The sequence below is a fragment of the Mustela erminea genome, chromosome 12, assembly GCF_009829155.1.
Source record: "Mustela erminea isolate mMusErm1 chromosome 12, mMusErm1.Pri, whole genome shotgun sequence".
Classification (NCBI taxonomy): Eukaryota; Metazoa; Chordata; class Mammalia; order Carnivora; family Mustelidae; genus Mustela; species Mustela erminea.
The window spans coordinates 16,505,166-16,522,282 of record NC_045625.1 but is presented as its reverse complement, the minus strand read 5'-3'; positions in this window follow the sequence as shown (position 1 = coordinate 16,522,282).

Here is a 17,117-nt window from a genome sequence, read left to right as displayed (position 1 = left end):
TTTTAAAGAATGTTTGAAGTTCTCTTCTCTCCGCCTGCGCACATTCCACTGACTGGGAAAAGAATTCATTTCTTAGTGCCTCGGAGCAAGGAATCAAAGAGTAGTGCTAATAGGGGACTCAAAGGGGCCATGTGCCAATTTGTGAGCTGAAGCAGATGCCCCCTGCACCCCGGCTCAGACAGAAGCACAGAGACAGCAAGTGGGGGAGATGCTCCCAGAGCAAAATCAGGGACTGTTCATTATGGAAGGGCGTCTGAGGGCTCTCAGTTCAGCTTCCCCACCTCCCACCGAAGCAGAAGGAGACCAAGGACAAGATGAACGCTGTAAGTGGCCCTAGCAATGTGACAGCCCTATGCTGATCTGAAAACGGCGACGGGAGGAGAAGACAGAGTCCAAGTTTAAATGCCAAGGTGCATCTAACTGCAATGCATTTTAAATGGAAAAAAAAGCACACTGTGGGCTCATTGTTCCGGCACGATCTCATTCATGAATGAAAGCAATAGGAACTCTGCCTCAGCGTTCTTACCGGCAAATTGGGGGTAAAAATAGCATCTGTCTTCTAGTATCCTGGGGAATAAGCGAGGTAAGGTGCCAACGGGTTTAGAACCATGTCTCGAATGCGGTGAGTACCATGAACATGCTTGCCCTCGTCTTTACCACCGTCCCTAAGCATCTACACGTCTGTGACTAAAGAGGATGCACTTGAAGGAGCCAGTGGTGGTTAACTGGGGGGAGGAAGTGGGACCAGGATGTTGGAGGAGGGCCTTTCCTTTGCTGTAAGGATTTGTTTATTTATTCATTTTTAAAGATCTTGTTTATTTATTATAGACGGAGAGAGCGTGCTTGTGCGAGTGGGGGAGAGGGAGGCAGAGAAATCTCCAGCCGCCTCGGCACTCAGCATGGAGCCCATGGTGGGGGGCGGGGGCTCTATCTCCGGACCCTGAGATCATGACCTGAGCTGAAATCAAGGGTCAGTCGCTTAACTGACTGACCCGCACAGGCACCCCTCCCTATTTTTATTTTGTATCCTTGTGATTATTTCTTTTATGTGAGACAACATTCCTGTATTACATACTAAGAAATAAATTCGGCTCATTTGAAACTCGGATAGCATACCATACAGTTCTGGAAATGCAGAGCCAACAAATGAAATATTCTCATTTGTTTGTTTATTCATCCATCCTTCATTCAACGGGTACCTGCTGCATGCCTGTTTTGTGCCAAGGACTTTCAGGCGCTGGGGATAAAGCGATGAGCGGAACAGACAACCCACCCTAGCTTTCCTGTGAAAGGCGGAGACACAGCAAATGAACGAGGAAACTGTGTACCGTGTTAGATGGAGGTGTGTTCCTTGCTATCCACCGTTAGCCAACACTGGCCACGTTCTGTGGGGGAAAGTAAGGTCATGGGATGGGGGGGATGGGAAGGATAAAGAGGGAGGAGGGTTGCAATTTTAAACGGGATCGACAGAAAGGCCTCTCTGAAAGGGGGCATCTGAGCAAAGGTCTGATGTGTGGGAGGAAGCTCTGTAGCTACTGGGGCGGGGGGAGAAGCGGGGAAGAGCATCACACGCATTATTTCATTTAACCCTTTCAAAAATCCTCACCGGAACCCCAAGAGGGAGGCATTATTAACATCTTCATTTATGTACCGAGAAACAGAAGCTCAGAGGAGGTGGGTTGCCCAGATAGAAGGTGTCAGAATTGGGACTCAGCCCAGCGCTCTTCCTAGTGTGCTGGGACCTCTCTTTCCCCTGGATCCATCTTCAGAAAAAAGACCGGTGGCTGACTTTGGGACAGCTCAAGGCAGCTCTAAGCCTCTCGGGAGCTGTGGCTCTGGGGGATGAGCCCCCTAGACCCCCCTTTGTTGCTCTAGCAATGTTAGCAGGTAACCAGCATGTCCCCTTCTCCCCCCCTCCTCCTCCTTTCTTGTCCTTTCTGGTGTCCCTGACCTGAGCCCGGAAGTGTGGACAGAACATAGCAACTTCATTCCAAACTTGCATGCCAGCCTCTGCCTGTCATACCTCGGCTCTCCCCAAGTCCCACTGACACACAGACGCGTGCGTGAGAGGCACTGCAGTGATGTGGAAGGGAATGGAATTTGGAGACAAAAGACCGGACGAATTGCCATCTCTGTGAACACCGTCAACCCTCTGAGCCTCAGTTTCAAATTTTACCTGGCTAACTCACAGATTTTTATTGCGAATTAAATGAGAAGCCAGATAGCCAGGATTCTGCTTGCCAATTCCTGTGTGTGTGTGTGTGTGTGTGTGTGTGTGTGTGTACGCACTCATGAGGGCATGGGGGTGTGGGATGGAGCCTTCTCTATACTGACAGGTAATTCTTGGACATGAGCTCTGTGTCCTGCAGTTCAACTTGGTTCTGCCACATCTGCCTGGAGATAGCCTCAGGTTCCACAGGTGAAGGGCTCAGTTCCAGAAGACTGGAAGTTCCCTCTGCTTCAGATGGCAGTCTCAAGTTCAAATTATCACCTGTGCCTCTGACCGACCCACTACAGACTGGAGTTTCTAACAACCCTCCTCTTTGGGTTCAGTAAATTTGCTAGAGTGGCTCACAGATCTCACAGACAAGTTTCACGTTCTACATCATGAGTTTATTATAAAAGGAAGTAAGTCAGGAACAGCCAGATGGAAGGGAGGTGTAGGGCAAGGTTTGGGGACAAGGGCATGGAGCTCACATGCTCTCTCCAGGTGCCCCGCTCTCCCCAAATCTCCACGTGGTTGCCAGCCCAGCAGGGCCCTGAATCCCATGCATTTGGGGTTTTATGGAGGCTTCATGACACAAGCATGATTGACTAAACCACTGACCATGGGTGTATGATTCACCCTTTAGCTGCCCTTCCCTCCTCAGAAATCAGAACCAACCCTCTAATCACCAGGTTGGTTCCCTTGGTAACCAGGCCCCATCTTTAGGTGCTTTCCAAAAATCCCCTCATTAGCATAAATCCAGTTGTGGTGGAAAGGGGCTTGTTATGAATAACAACACCCCTCCACTTCAATTTTATGGCCCTGAAACATTTCAGGACTTAGGAGGAGAGACCAGATAGAACAAAGGATGCTCCCATAGCTCTTATCCGTCAAGAAGCCCCAAGACTTTTGGGAGCTGTGAGTCAGGAACCGTGGACTAAACCCAAATATAAATGAAAAAAAATATTTTGGTTATCCGAATAACCAAATGCTTATGTCTTATAAATCACAACAACACAGTGAATTTATTGCAATAATATAATATACAAATATATATGTAAATATTTGATATTTAGATGATCTAATAAATGTTCCGTTTGTTAGAAGTCTGCCCTGAAGCTTAACATCAAGACAAAAGAGATAGCAAAAACTGCAGGAACAAGGGGTCCAAATGCCCAGGTAATAGTGCTACCATTTTCTTTTCTAAATCAAAATCTAATGATGTATGGCGAGAGAGAAAACAATGAATGCTTTATTTGACGCCTTGGAAGCAAAAACACAATAAACGTGGTGGCAGCTTCACCATCACACCGTCACATACCCCCTCCACTCCCTCATCCAGGTCCCTGCCAGGTTATTACTGGGGTTAGTTCTCAGCTCTGTCTTCTCGAATTCAGTCATACACAACAACACAATAGCCAGAATAAATTCATAAATGACTCATCACAACATGCTACTCTCCTGCTGAAAACCTTCCATGGCTCCCCATTGTCCTCAAAATAATTTTCAAACTTTCCAGCTTGACTCCGAACATTCTTGATGGGTAGGTCCCTGCCAACATCTTTGGACTCATCCTTTCTCTTCTCGTCATAATTCTTCTTCATTTCCTCCCTGGCCGGAATCTCCACCCATCTGAGCTGCCTACAGTTTCCCGATGCATGGTGTCTCACTCCCCTCCTGGGTTTTCCCACCTGCCATTGTTTTTGACTAGAGACTGCCTACTTCTCCAACCCCCGTTTCCACCCACCAGGGCCAAGGCTAGTTAGCTGAGAGGCCCTGCTCTGTGCTACTCCACGGCTCCTGCTTGTCCTGACGATACCTGCCCCCTTGGGTCCTTATTGTTTGCAGCATCTCCCATCAGATCCCAAGTTCTGAGGGGAGAGGTCATGTCTGCCTGCTTCTCTTTTTAATGCCCAGAAACTACCATAGTTTCTGACATAGAGAAAGTGTCAGCAAAAGTAGAAAATGAATATAAATAGCAGCCATTTATTGAATTCTTCCTGTATGACAGATACTGCGCAAAGCTCTTGACACACTTATCATTTAATTGTCATAAAATGGGCACTGATCCTTCAGAAAGCACACTGTCCAGGGTGTTGGAGGGAGGGTCTGGCTTCTCTGCTGTGCCCAGCATTAATTCTTTGTAGCTGAATTGTCTACTTACCCGTTGTGTCCTGGGATGTCCAGGTGTGTGAGTGTGTGTGTGTGTGAGTGAGTGTGTGAGTGTGTATGAGTGTGTGTGTGAGAGAGTGTGCATGTGCACGCAGCAGCTGTTTACCAAAAGGAACAGAAGTATTTAACAAAATATTTTATCCAGTGTGGCTATATTTAGGGTAACCATATAATTTATTGTCCAAATAGGGACTTCTGGAATCGAAAGAGGGCAAAATTAATAAGCAACTAAATCGGAGATGTAAAGTGAAATTTCAGTGAGCATCAGAGTCACTTTTCAGGGCTTGTTTCTGGTTCAGTAGATCTGGGAAGGGCCATGAAAATTTGTAATGAAGGTAAATTACCAAGTGATTCTAAGAGGGGTGGTAGGGGGAGCAAAGAAGAAAAGGAAAGAAGCATAAAAGGAAAACTACAGAGTCTGGGAAGACATGAAAGGATCTAATTTCTCTGTCTTTCTCAGATTTCCCTACCCGATTTTTTTTCCCCCAGTTTTTAGGCAGTTGTTATAATGCACTTGTCTTAATAGAAGGACGTGTGGTTCCATCACTCTCAAATTTTATTTCCTGCTAGACTAGTTCCAGGATATGATAATAACGAGTTCCTGAGGGAAAACAAAAGCTTCTGTGGTCAGATAGTTCTACCTCAAAGACACTGAGGAGGTCTGCATAAAGAAATTCACAGAATTGAAAAATTCAATTTTATTTTTTCTGTGAACCCTTAATTTTCTTTCCCCTAGAGAACATTTATTATTTCATAGAAGTAGACTTTCCTGGCACCCAATCTGGGAAATTGGGGGAAGTAAAGAGGTTTTGTAAAATGTAAATAGCCATTTAGACCCCAAACACATGAACATTTGTGTGTTATTTTCATAGTTTGTCGTGCATTTAAAAATTCATGGGATAGTTTGGTTATCTCTCAAACCTGTGAACCAGAGGGAGAAGGCAAAATGGATGTCCAAGAGTATTCCAAGAAAAAATGGCAGAAGCAAGATCTGAAGTTAGGTTTTCTGGCTCCCCGACACCTGCTGGATGCAGGGAAAAGCAAGAACTTGGAACTTTTGAGTCAAAACATCAGGCAGAGAAGTGCATATGTTTCTGTGGCGGAAGAGAGACTCTCGAGAAAGCAAGTCCTACCATAGCCGAGCTTAGGCCAAGAGAAGTTAGAAGATGTTCCTGTGGTATTAGCTGGATCATGAGAAGAGGGAAAAGAAGACTGATCTCAGCCAGGGCCCTGGGAGGACCAGAGAACAGAACCAGATGATGTTTGAATGATATTTTGTAATTAGTTGGCAAATAGATGCTGATATTTCTTTTAACTGCCTGGAATATGGCCCTGGTACTGTGCCTCCACCCTGCTTGAGCCAAGCATGGGGTCCCAGCTGCTATCTCAACTTTGGGTCTTTTGTTGTTCCCCTTGCCATTTCTAATCAGGTCATGGGGACACCTGATCACATCATCCGAGAACTCAGGCTGCCATGGCAACCCCATAAAGGTGTTCAGGTGCTGCAGCTCACACTCTGTTATCCGGCTATAAGCCACCAGGTCCTCACTGGGCCTTTGCTTTCTTCAGGAGGGAAGAGGTGGGACGAACAAGTAAGAAAAAAGGAGAAAGAAACGGACTGTTTACATGAGTGCCTCCTTCGTTTGTTCTAGACGATTACATCTGGTTGGACCATTCAGTAGTATTCCATCTGTCCCACTTCACAGATGGGAAAGCTGAGGGGAGGAGAAGTAAGATGCCTGCTCTGATGCCTCCCAGTGACTCAGAATCAGAAAGAAGGCTAAGCCAAACACTGAGACTCCTGGTGCAGTGCCCTTTCAATTACGTTAAGCTTTTACACAAAATATTCAAGGCTAAATCTTTTAAAATTGTATTCTCTAGAGATGAAAGGTTTTCAAGAAAATTTAGAAAAAGAGGGAATAGAAGAAGAGACAGGTGGCCCGCCCCTCAAAGGGAATCTGAAAATAATTACTCCTGAAGGATTCGTAGAGAACTCATTCTCCACGTTGGGATAGGTGTGGATTTCCTCCTGTGATGCGATATTGATCTCGGTATTCATTGTGAATATGGAGAGAAATTAGCCAGGCATTCTGAGCCAGGGACCAGAAAAGCAAGGTCTTTGATTTATTCATCCAACAAGCAAGCCCTGCTTGAGTCAAGATGCATAGAGCCGTGGACCAAGGACACAAAATCCTGGCTCTGGAGTGCTTACTGTCAAGAGAACTGGTGATGCTCTTCCTGATTCTACCACAAGCAGTAACCCTTCACAAGGATGGAGTGACTCCTGACATGACGAAGGGCTCCTACACCTCTCCTCTCTCTGGAGGCACTTAGCAGATCCCTTGGAGGCAGGGGGAGGTGGTATTTTATGCTCTCTTTCTGAGAGGAGCTTGTGGTCACAGAGCAGAAAGAGATAAGATGAAGTCTCTGAGTCTCACCAAGGAATGATGTCTGATCCTTATAAGCCCAGCCTCTAGCACGGTGTCTGGCACGCGTGATGGACTGAATGGTGTGTGAACAACAGCAGTGATGGTAGTGATGACGAGTCCCTCGGGGTTCTCCAGAGAAACAGATCAGTCTTGGAAGTAAAGATCATACAGGAGCAAGGCGACAAATCTGTGTCTCACTTATGATGGTCACTGTGCCACACAAGAAAGACCGAGAGGCTCAGCGTGTACACAGGTAGCCTGGGGAGGCTTCTTGGAGGAGGTGAACCCAGATTTGCACAGATGAAATCTGGACTTTATCCTGCACTATAGGGAGATGGATGTCCCTGTCAGTGGTAACAGCTCAACCCTAGAGTTGAGAGTGAACTCGAGAACTGGGAGCTGGGCAAGTGTCAGGTTATGAAAAACCTAGAATAGTATAAGAGAGTCGGGAATTTGGAGTGTGGGCTGGTGGGGCTGGTGGCAGGTTTGAACTGGGGCTACCACGATTTTCCTTGAGTTGTAAACATTATTGTGAGGTTTGACAAATTTACATAAACTCTCTCCACATAATGGATTCTGACAGTTACATATGCGCATCAAAGCACTTAGTACCAATTCCCTGAATGGTGACTTGCAGCCACCATCCAGGCAGGAGTGGATCACAGCTGGAGCACATTCATGGCTCAATCTTCCTAGACAAAGGGGACAACTCCCTCCTTGTGCAGGGGAGAGGTCAGTCCCAGGGAGGACGTGGGACCTACTGAAAGGCTCTGAGACTGAGGATGTCCAAGTCAGGGCAGAACTTGGGTTCATGCATACCAGGGCCCTTTTTCCCTCCCTCCCCGGGAGATATTTGACAATTTCTTTCTTTCTTTCTATCTTCCTTCCTTTCTTTTTTTTTTCTTTCTCTCTCTCTCTTTCTCTTTCTTTCTTTAGATTTTTAATTTTTATATATTTATTCATGAGGGAGTGCGAGAGCACGAGAGCAGGAACAAGAGCATGAGAGGGGACTGGGGGTGACGGGCAGAGGGACAAGCACATTCCCTCCTGAGCAAGGACCCTCATGTGGGGTTTGATCCCAGGACCCTGAGATCATGACCTGAGCTGAAGTCAGGTGCTTAACCGACTGAGCCACCCAGGTGCCCTGATATTTGATAACTTCTGAAGACATTCTGATTTGTCACAACTGGGAAGTGCTCCTAGATCTCATGGGTAGAGACTGGGGATGCTGCTAAGCTTCCTGCAATGCACACAACAGGTCTCCCCAACAAGGTCTTTATTCATTTCAAAATGTCCATCCTGCTGAGGCTGAGAAAAACCTGCTTAGCCATGCCTAACTGAAGCTCTGGTTGGATAGGGTCCTTGGAAACCATCTGGTTTCCTTCCAGCTGAGTTAGTCCAGGTCTAGCAAAGATGTGCGACTCCTCTGAAGTCGACAGTGCAATATTGCCATGCATCATTAACTTCCAGTTTGGTCCTAGTGTTTATTATTAGCCTCTCATGAACCCGAGCATGGGGAAAGAAGAGAGATGTCACCCCAAAATGAGATGTCACCCCAAAACGGCCAGAGAAAGTTGTCTTGACCAAAGTGTGTAGCAGTCACTCATACCATCCACTAGGGGGAGAAAAACAGGACCTAAGCAAGCAAACACCCAGGGTCAGCACACCCATACTCAGTAGATAGTTAGGGAATGCCTGTTCCTCTTTGAGCACTGTGCTAAGCACCAAGGCATCAACCACGAGCAGGACATGGTCTCCTCCCTTACAGCCCATGCATAGGCAAATGAACACTCTCTCCATCACTCAAACTTCGAGGATACGGCGCTTGAGAATCTAGCCTCCGGACTCCGATGAGCTAATTTCATGCCCTTCTTCACTGCAGACTAGACTGTGCAATCACACATCTTTGCAGACTAGCTGATGGAGCTTAGGCAAGTTACTTAACCTCTCTGAGCTTCAGCTTTCTCATCTGTCAAATGGGAACAATAATAATGACTCCCTCATACGACCGATTGGAGTTGCGTGTAGCGTGATGCTGGGAACAGCAAGCAAAAGTGAGAGCCGTAGGTGCAGAAGTAGTTATAATTATAGACAGGAACCCTGAATTCTTGTCTTGCTTCTTCTGCCCTCAGCGAAGTGATCTTAGAGAAGTTACTCCCCATTTCTGGTTTCCAGTAAAAGAAGATACTAGACTCGCTCTTTGTGGATTATGGATCTTATCCTCTGTTCCCTAACGGAGCGACTCTTGGGTCCACACTGCTCTTCTCTTCTGAAATGTGGTTGTTGCCCCCACCCCACGCAAGTGTTGGTCAGACCACATCACCCACAACCCAGACGGCGTGGGGATGGCCGGACCCCTGCAATTCAGCAAACCGGAGATGATGACAAGGCTGCGCTCTCAGGTGGGCCAGCTTCCTGGCCTGCCCCCTGGCTGTCCCTGACGGCTTGGAATTCATCTCAGTGCCAGCCTGCAGTGATCACGAACACAGCCATTAGAGGAAAGATGGTAGTGTTTTTATTTTTAACGAAATGACTCATTCCCCCTCCGGCTGTGAGCTGTCGAAGGCTCAGGGAGGGAGCAGGAGATGTTAGGAGAGCAAGTTCAGGACACTTTGGCCCCACTGGGAGCCAACCACAGGGGATGTCATACGCTTTTGCTCAGCTTAATAGGCCCTGAAAAAAGGTGGTTAAACGGAAGAGGCTGTCTCTGCGCTGCGGTTTTCAGGGCAAGGGAAAGGAAGGGCAAACACACAGCCAGTGACAGTGGAAGAATTAGAAGCTGGGCTAAGGGTGGGGAAAGGGGCTTATGGACGCTGTGTGGTCAGGGGCTGGGGGGGTTCTGGAACTGGGTTTACCAGATGTTGGCTTACTTAAATCAGGAGCTATTTGTTTATTTATTTATTTATTTAAGAGAGAGAGAGAGAGAGAGAGAGAGAGAGCATGAGTAGGAGGGGCCGAGGGAGAGGGAGAGAAAATCTCAGGCAGATTCCACACGGACCACAGATCTGGATACGGGGTTCGATCTCACAACACTGAGGTCATGACCTGGGCTGAAATCAAGAGTCAGACACTCAACTAACGGTGCCATCCAGGCGCCCCAATCAGAAGCTTTGAAATTGCATTCTGCAAAGTCATAGGAGTTCCCCTGGAGCACCTCCTTGCTATGTGGTCCTAGTTCTCTGCCCTGTTTCACCTGGAGAGGCTCTGTGTGTGTCTCCTTCACATAGTAAAACCTCAAGAGTTGAATAATTGGGTCCTTATTATGTGCCAGCCATTGCACTAAACACTCAATAAGTGTGAAGTCATTCAGGTTCATATCACCCCTACGAAATATTTACAGTTATGATGGCTATTTTACACTTTAGGAAAGGGAGGCTTAAAGCCAAGGTAAATCATTTCCCCCGAGTCACAAGGCTAACAGGCAGCTTTGCCAGAACTGGAAATCAGACCTGCCTGTCTGCAAAGCCCATTTTCTTAACCACAATGCTACATGGCCCCCCATGCTGGGCTTCCACATAAGCTTTCATTTCCCAAAAGTGTTCCATGGTTATTTTAAAAGGAATAAAATGAAAGTTTGAAAGTGACTGATTAGATGTTCCGAGATCCCTCCTGGCCCCAAATTTCCAACTTCTGTGATTTATAGAAGGAAGAAAGCAGAGGCCTCGTTACAAAGGTTGATAGGAGGAGACAATGGACAAGCTCTGGGATAATAATAGTAGCTAATACCTGAGCACTTCATAGGCCAGGCAATGCTCTAAATCCTTCACGCACGTGAACTCATTTAACCCTTGCACCAATCCTTGGGAGTAGGTGGTGTTCTTGGAATGCCCATTTCCAGATAAGGAAACAATATACAAGGTTATAACTCATATTCAAGGTCTCACATGTAGAAGGTAAGAGGCCAGTGTCCAGAGTCCATGCTCGTCACGGCTGTGCGCTGTTAAGATGACTAACACTGGGGGAAACAACTTTCCTTAATATCAGCATTTATTTTTTAACATCACACCAATGCAAATTTATGTAAATAGACATGCAGATCAGCTGCTACCCTGGCATTGGTGCCAGCTTCCCATCAGGGATGTTGATGCAACAAAATTTGGCCATTGTCACTGATTTGAGCTATCATAGTGGTAGACATTTCAATAATTCCCCACATTTTTCAGGCTCGGAAAAAATATATGCTTATTATACAGCTACGCGCCTATACATGCTGAAATTTTGCATTTTCTTAGAGGTATTTTTCCAACTGTGGATTGTTGGTATCCATTGAAAATGAGATAATGTCTAGCACCGCATTTTCATACTGCCGCATTTGGGGCTTGCTGCAGTGCTACAAACAAGGTAAAACATCCCTTCTTGGGGAGGTAGCAGACAGGGTGAAGGGGCTTTCTTCGGCTATCCCTGGAAGTTGTCCGCCTGGTTTGTCTCTCTATGTCTCCTACCTCCTTCACCACTGATGTTTCCTAATGGTGTGTATGACTTTCTTAGTTGGATGCAGGGAAGCTAGTGTCCATTTTTTTTTTTTTCTCTCCTCATAGAAAGAAAGGGAAAGGAAAGTGCATCACCTGCCCCTTTAAAAGCGGATCTATACATTCACAGTAGAAGAGCTGCGGCCTGATAAAGAGCGAGAAAGCTCACTGAGTAACTGTTGTACTGGCAGCGTGCCCTTGTGTTTTGGTTAGGATAACCCCATCATGTATCATCCAAAGAATGAAAAGGGGTGCTCTTCGTAATTACACAGGGACTACAGGATGAACTGAGACCATCCAGGCAAACTGGGATGTCTGGTCACAAATGCCGAAGAGGTACCATTTATTTTCTATTCTCCAAAGCCCCGGAATATAGGTGACTTTCCTTGTTCCGAGTCTCAGAAAGGTGTAACATGCCCAGGGTCACAAAGCAAATGCATGACAGCGCTGTCTGTCTGATTCAAAATCCCTGGGTCAAGGCTGACATCAGAGATGAGGACCCTTGACACCCTAGCCATATAAGAGCTGACTGTGGAGGTTGCTTTGTTGTCAAGCCTTTCTTCTCTCCCACCATATTCCCAGCCATTGTCCTTGACCATCAGAGCTCAGGTGGGGCGCGATGACGGCGCTGCTCCAGCAGAGGGCAGTGTTGTCATGCCGGCCAAGGCCAAGGGCTACAGGAAACAGGATGGGGGCCCTGGCTAACCCAGTAGCCTGAGCAGCATCCCTAAAACAACCAGCCTCATAGGGCTGCCTGCTGGCCAGCTGCTTCCCAGGCTCCCATTCCCTTAAGGCTCACCGTGGATAAACCTGTTGTCCCCCTCATCTGTCTACTGGCTCCCAACAGGCAAGACCAGAACAAATTCAAGAGCTCTACGCCACCTGGGGTGGAAAGAGACCCGGGGAGAGTTTCCAGACTGGAATCCGGAACAGTTGCCATTTTCTTGTTTGCTCAGAATGACTCCAGAGCTGGGAGCACTGTTGACATATGTGTTAACACTTAATCTTTCATAAGAAATCCTTTTTGGGGGGTAACGGAATTCTGGATCCGTGCCAGTTTAGATAATTACATTGCCTCCGAAAACAGCTCTGAAGGTTGTATTCTTTTTCTGGCAAGAGTTAAGGGGTTTGGAGGATGTAGGGTAGGCATTGGTGGGAGGGTGACAAAACGGTCCATGAAAAAGAAAGACCCGGGTTTGATGAGAAAAAATAAACCTCAAAGTGTTACCCACTAACCATTTTTTTTCCTTCCCTTGGCCTCATTCAAAGTGAGATTCATTTGTAGTTTTTGTCTGTAACTAAGAATTCAATTTTTGCTCTTTTAAAAGAAACCTGATTTACAGGGGGTGTGAAACAAAGCAGAAAATGATAAGAGGAGGAAAAAAATAACAATTCAAATGGAAAAAGGAGAAAGAAAAAAATCCTTTTAACAATTTCTCTCATCTAAAGTGGATGGGACAGCATTTTTATATAAGTTCAGCATTTTGTCAGGAGGGGATGAAAATGCCCTGTGATCCTCAAACTAAGCATTGCTGGTGATTTTAAACCCTCCTGCTGACTTAGATCTTAATCAACCAGAAAACCTCAAAATGACAAACAAACAAAAGACAGCTTTGCTCTCTGAGGTTCATTAGCTCAGGCCAAGGTTGAGAAGACGCGCTAGAAACCGTCGGGCTCCAGAAGTCACTTTGCGGGCAATTCCCCCCCCTCCCCCACTCCCAGCTGGTCTTTTTCTCTCCGACAACCAGTGGCCTTTCTTGATTGTTTCCTGGAGCTCCTGCTTCCTGGAGTCTGTGGAGGGAGAGGAGCCAGGCTGATGGGGCAGGTGGGGGGGAGGCAGGGGCGCTCTGGTGTGCTGGCTCGTGCGCAGCCCACTTCCAAGCCTCTGCGTTCAAGGACGTTTGCCAGCATCATGAGGACCACAGCGGATGCAGACCGAGCTCCACCTCCTCATCTTCCTGCCCGGCCCAGGCCCAGCTCCTCCTCCTCTGCTCCCTTCTGAAGTTCAAAAGTACCACCGTCTTCTGGATGCCTGATTAGAAAACCACAGGCCCCCGGCCTCCTAGCCTTTCCCTTCTCAGCCAGTTTTCAAGTTCTATCAAAACATCTTCCAAATCTCTCCTCCCTCTCTCTGGCTTTCCCACCTACCTACACACACGCGCGCACACACACACACACACACACACACACTCTCTCTCTCTCTCTCCCACATTCTCTCTCCCACTTTCACACACACATATTCACACATACTCCCATGCTGCTTCCCACATACTCGCACTCTTTCATACATTCGCACACTCACACTCACATGCTCTCTCTCATACTCTTTTACACTCTCGCAGGCACAATCGTTCACACACACTCATAGTCTCACATTCTCACACACCTTCTCTCACATACACACTCGCATACCCCCATACACACACTCACAACTTCACACTCTTTCGTACACACTCATACTCTCACATTCTCACACATATTTTTCACACACATTCACATACACACCTTCACACACTCACACCCTCGTGCACACGCTTACATACTTTCACACACACTCACACCTTCACACTCTTTCATACACACTCATACTCTCACATTCTCACACATATTTTTCACACACACTCACATACACACCTTCACACACACACACTCTTGCATTCTTTCACACACACACACACACACCCCTTCACACTCTTTCACACACACTCATACTCTCTCACATTCTCACACAGGCTCTCATACTCTCTCCCACGCTTATAGTCACGCTCTTTCACACTCACGCTCTCACTCTGACACACCCTCACACACATTCGCACTCTCTCACACAGAATCACACCTCCTCCTTTTTCATGGCCCCAGGCCTGTCCCTCAATATCTTTCTCCTTCACAACTTCTCAGCTGTTCTCCCTGCCTCTCTGTGCATGACAGCTAAAGTAACCTCCTTCGGCCATTTCTGATGGGACAGTTTCCCTCTAAAATCCTTCAGCAGCTCACTACCACCTCCAGAATCAAGTCTTAAATCCTTAACTTGGCATTCAAGGTCCTTCAGGATCTTCTGTCTCTTACCTGCTGGGTTTCTGTCAGTGTCCTGTGCCTCTCCTGTCCCCGTGCTCCAGCCGTACAGACCCTCCCATTACTGCTCAGCGCCGTCTTCACACCTGCTGTATGTTCTCACCTCATGGTTCCCTTGACTTGGCTGATCCTCTCCTATCCTGTCTACCCATCATGCTCCAGCTTAAGCCTCCTCCTCCTGAATGATATAGTCCTTACCCCCCATATCTCTGCCCCAAGTGGAAGTAAATATTCTGCTTCTGACCTTCCACAATGTTTTACGTGCAACACATATTTTTAATTGTTCTAATATTTAGACATTTTTTATGCTCATGGTTTTGTTGCTGTTTCTTTGTGTTCATTCCTAACTATGTATTCCATGAAGATAGGGAATCATCTTCATTCCACACATGGATTAATTCAATGCCCTCTGTATGGTGAGTTTTAAATGGCAATTTGTTGAACAGATTAATGAATACTTTTAAGAACCCACAAATGAAGGAGTGAATCAAACTTGCATGGAAGCGTGAATAAATGGCTTTGTGCATGGATGAATTAATGAATTTGTGTACTTATGCATTTAAATATACTGTAGGAGCCCACTATGCAAGCTAATCCAGGAAGAGATGAATGCTTACATGCATAAATGAGTAAAAATATGCAGGCATGGATCTGTGAATGAATGACCCTGTGGCTGGATTCCTGGTTGTTGGGATTGTCTCTCACAAGAAAGCTGACCATTTTCTTTCACATACCACTGTTGTGTTGTACTTTCACCAACATTTCTTGAGTACAAGTTGGCTTTTACTAATTAAAGACCTTACCTGTCTTCATATTCTTAATCAAACAAATCCATTTTCTTTCTGTTTTGGCTCTTTAGGTGACGCTGCACCACATTTCACCGTACTACTGATGTTGTACATAAACAATAAAAAGAATTCTAGACATTTTCTCAAACCTTCTATTTCTACATCTTGACTGGGCTTCCTATTCAATTTTTGGGTCATCGTTCTTTCTTGATTCTAGAACCCACTGGTGTCTACTGAAGACAGTCACCACCAACCAACCTCATGCCAAGACATCCAGAGAGGGAATAATATTCTGATCATATCTGCACTGAAGGGGTTTGCTGTTTCTCTCAGAAGGCAGTAAATGATCCATTCTTAATTGTTCCCAGAAGGATGGCATCTTTACCTCTCTGTATCACACGGTGGCCAAATCTTTGGGTTTTACTTTAATCCACAATGGAGATTATCTGCACTCTAAGTTCTTGTTAGAGGATTTTATTGTGAATCAAATGAGAGCCAGCCCTTTTCAGAAGCTTGTTTAAGATATCTGATGTTTGACAGAGAAAGTCTAATAGACATGCTAACTATCCATTCATCTCCAGTCTCCACTGGAAAGGAAATACCTGAGTCACATTATCTCAGCCTGTGGCAGAAATGCTTTCCTTGAGTTACGACTTAATATTTTGCTCTTTGCCTTTACGGAGGGTCGATAAGAAAGCTGCCCAGAAGAAAAAAACATGTCTGTATTTTTCCGAAACTGAGATTGAAGATTGGATCCACTATTTAACTTGATGGACTCCAAAATCTCTATTTATATTATAGAAAGAGTCCTAAAACTAAATAATGGGCCATACCATGAAGCTAAGTAAGGCGCATGTAGGCTGTGTTCTAGCGTGATATACATGTCCCAGTGAAAGAATATGGTATAGTCAATGATTGATGTGGGTCATACCTGACACAAAAATACTCCAATATGAGATTTAGGACCTGGGACCAGGCCTGGATCACAAGGTATTTATTAGACAGAGACCACACAGACCTGGCTTATCACCAGGTATCAGGGGTAGGAGTCCAGAAAGCATTCTAGAATAAAGGTCACAAAATTCTTGGGTGCCTGGGTGGCTCAGTGGTTTAAGGCCTCTGCCTTTGGCTCAGGTCATGATCCCAGGGTCCTGGGATCGAGCCCCACATCGGACTCTCTGCTCAGTGGGAAGCCTGCTTCCCTTCCTTGCTCTCTGCCTACTTGTGATCTTTGTCAAATAAATAAATAAATAAAATTTATATTAAAAAAAAAAGGTCACAAAATTCTTGCCTGTGGCCTGGCTGCCTGTTTTGCAAACAGGCACGGTAGAACACTGTCAGAACACAGCTATATTCATTCATTTATGCATCGTCTATAGCGGCGTTCATGCTGTAGCAATAAAGATGGAATAGTTGCTCCAGAGCCTTGATGGTCCACAGAGCCTGAAATATTTACTCTTTGATTCTAGAAAAAAGGGCATTGGGATGGAGTCAAAGTACATGAGTTAGCATCCAACGTTGGTACATATTTGAAAGTTCCTGCACCATCTGAGATGCAATATCCTCAACTGTGGAGTGGGATTACTCATTCTGTATGTATTATAGGTTTTGGCAAGACGGACTAAGTAACTGTGGTTGTAAATAGCTAGCATGATAGTTAGTTCTGTGTGAAGCGGAGGAGCAGGCAGGACCGGATCGCACTTACACAGACACAGGCAGGCTCTTCCAAACAAGAGTCAGGGCTTCACTTTCTCTTGAGGACAGCCACTCTTAGAATTTCTTCAAAAGCCACGGCCTAGAGAAAAACCATTTTCTTGCCAGAAAGTGCGATTGAGCATTTTGTCAGTCCTTCCCGCTGTGCAGGAACTAGACCAAGATAATCTCAGGAGCAAGAGCACAGTGCATTTCTTCCAAGGCCTCGTATGTCAGGTGTGATTTTAATTTCAGATAATGTCCAAACTAGATAAGAAGCCCATTGGTA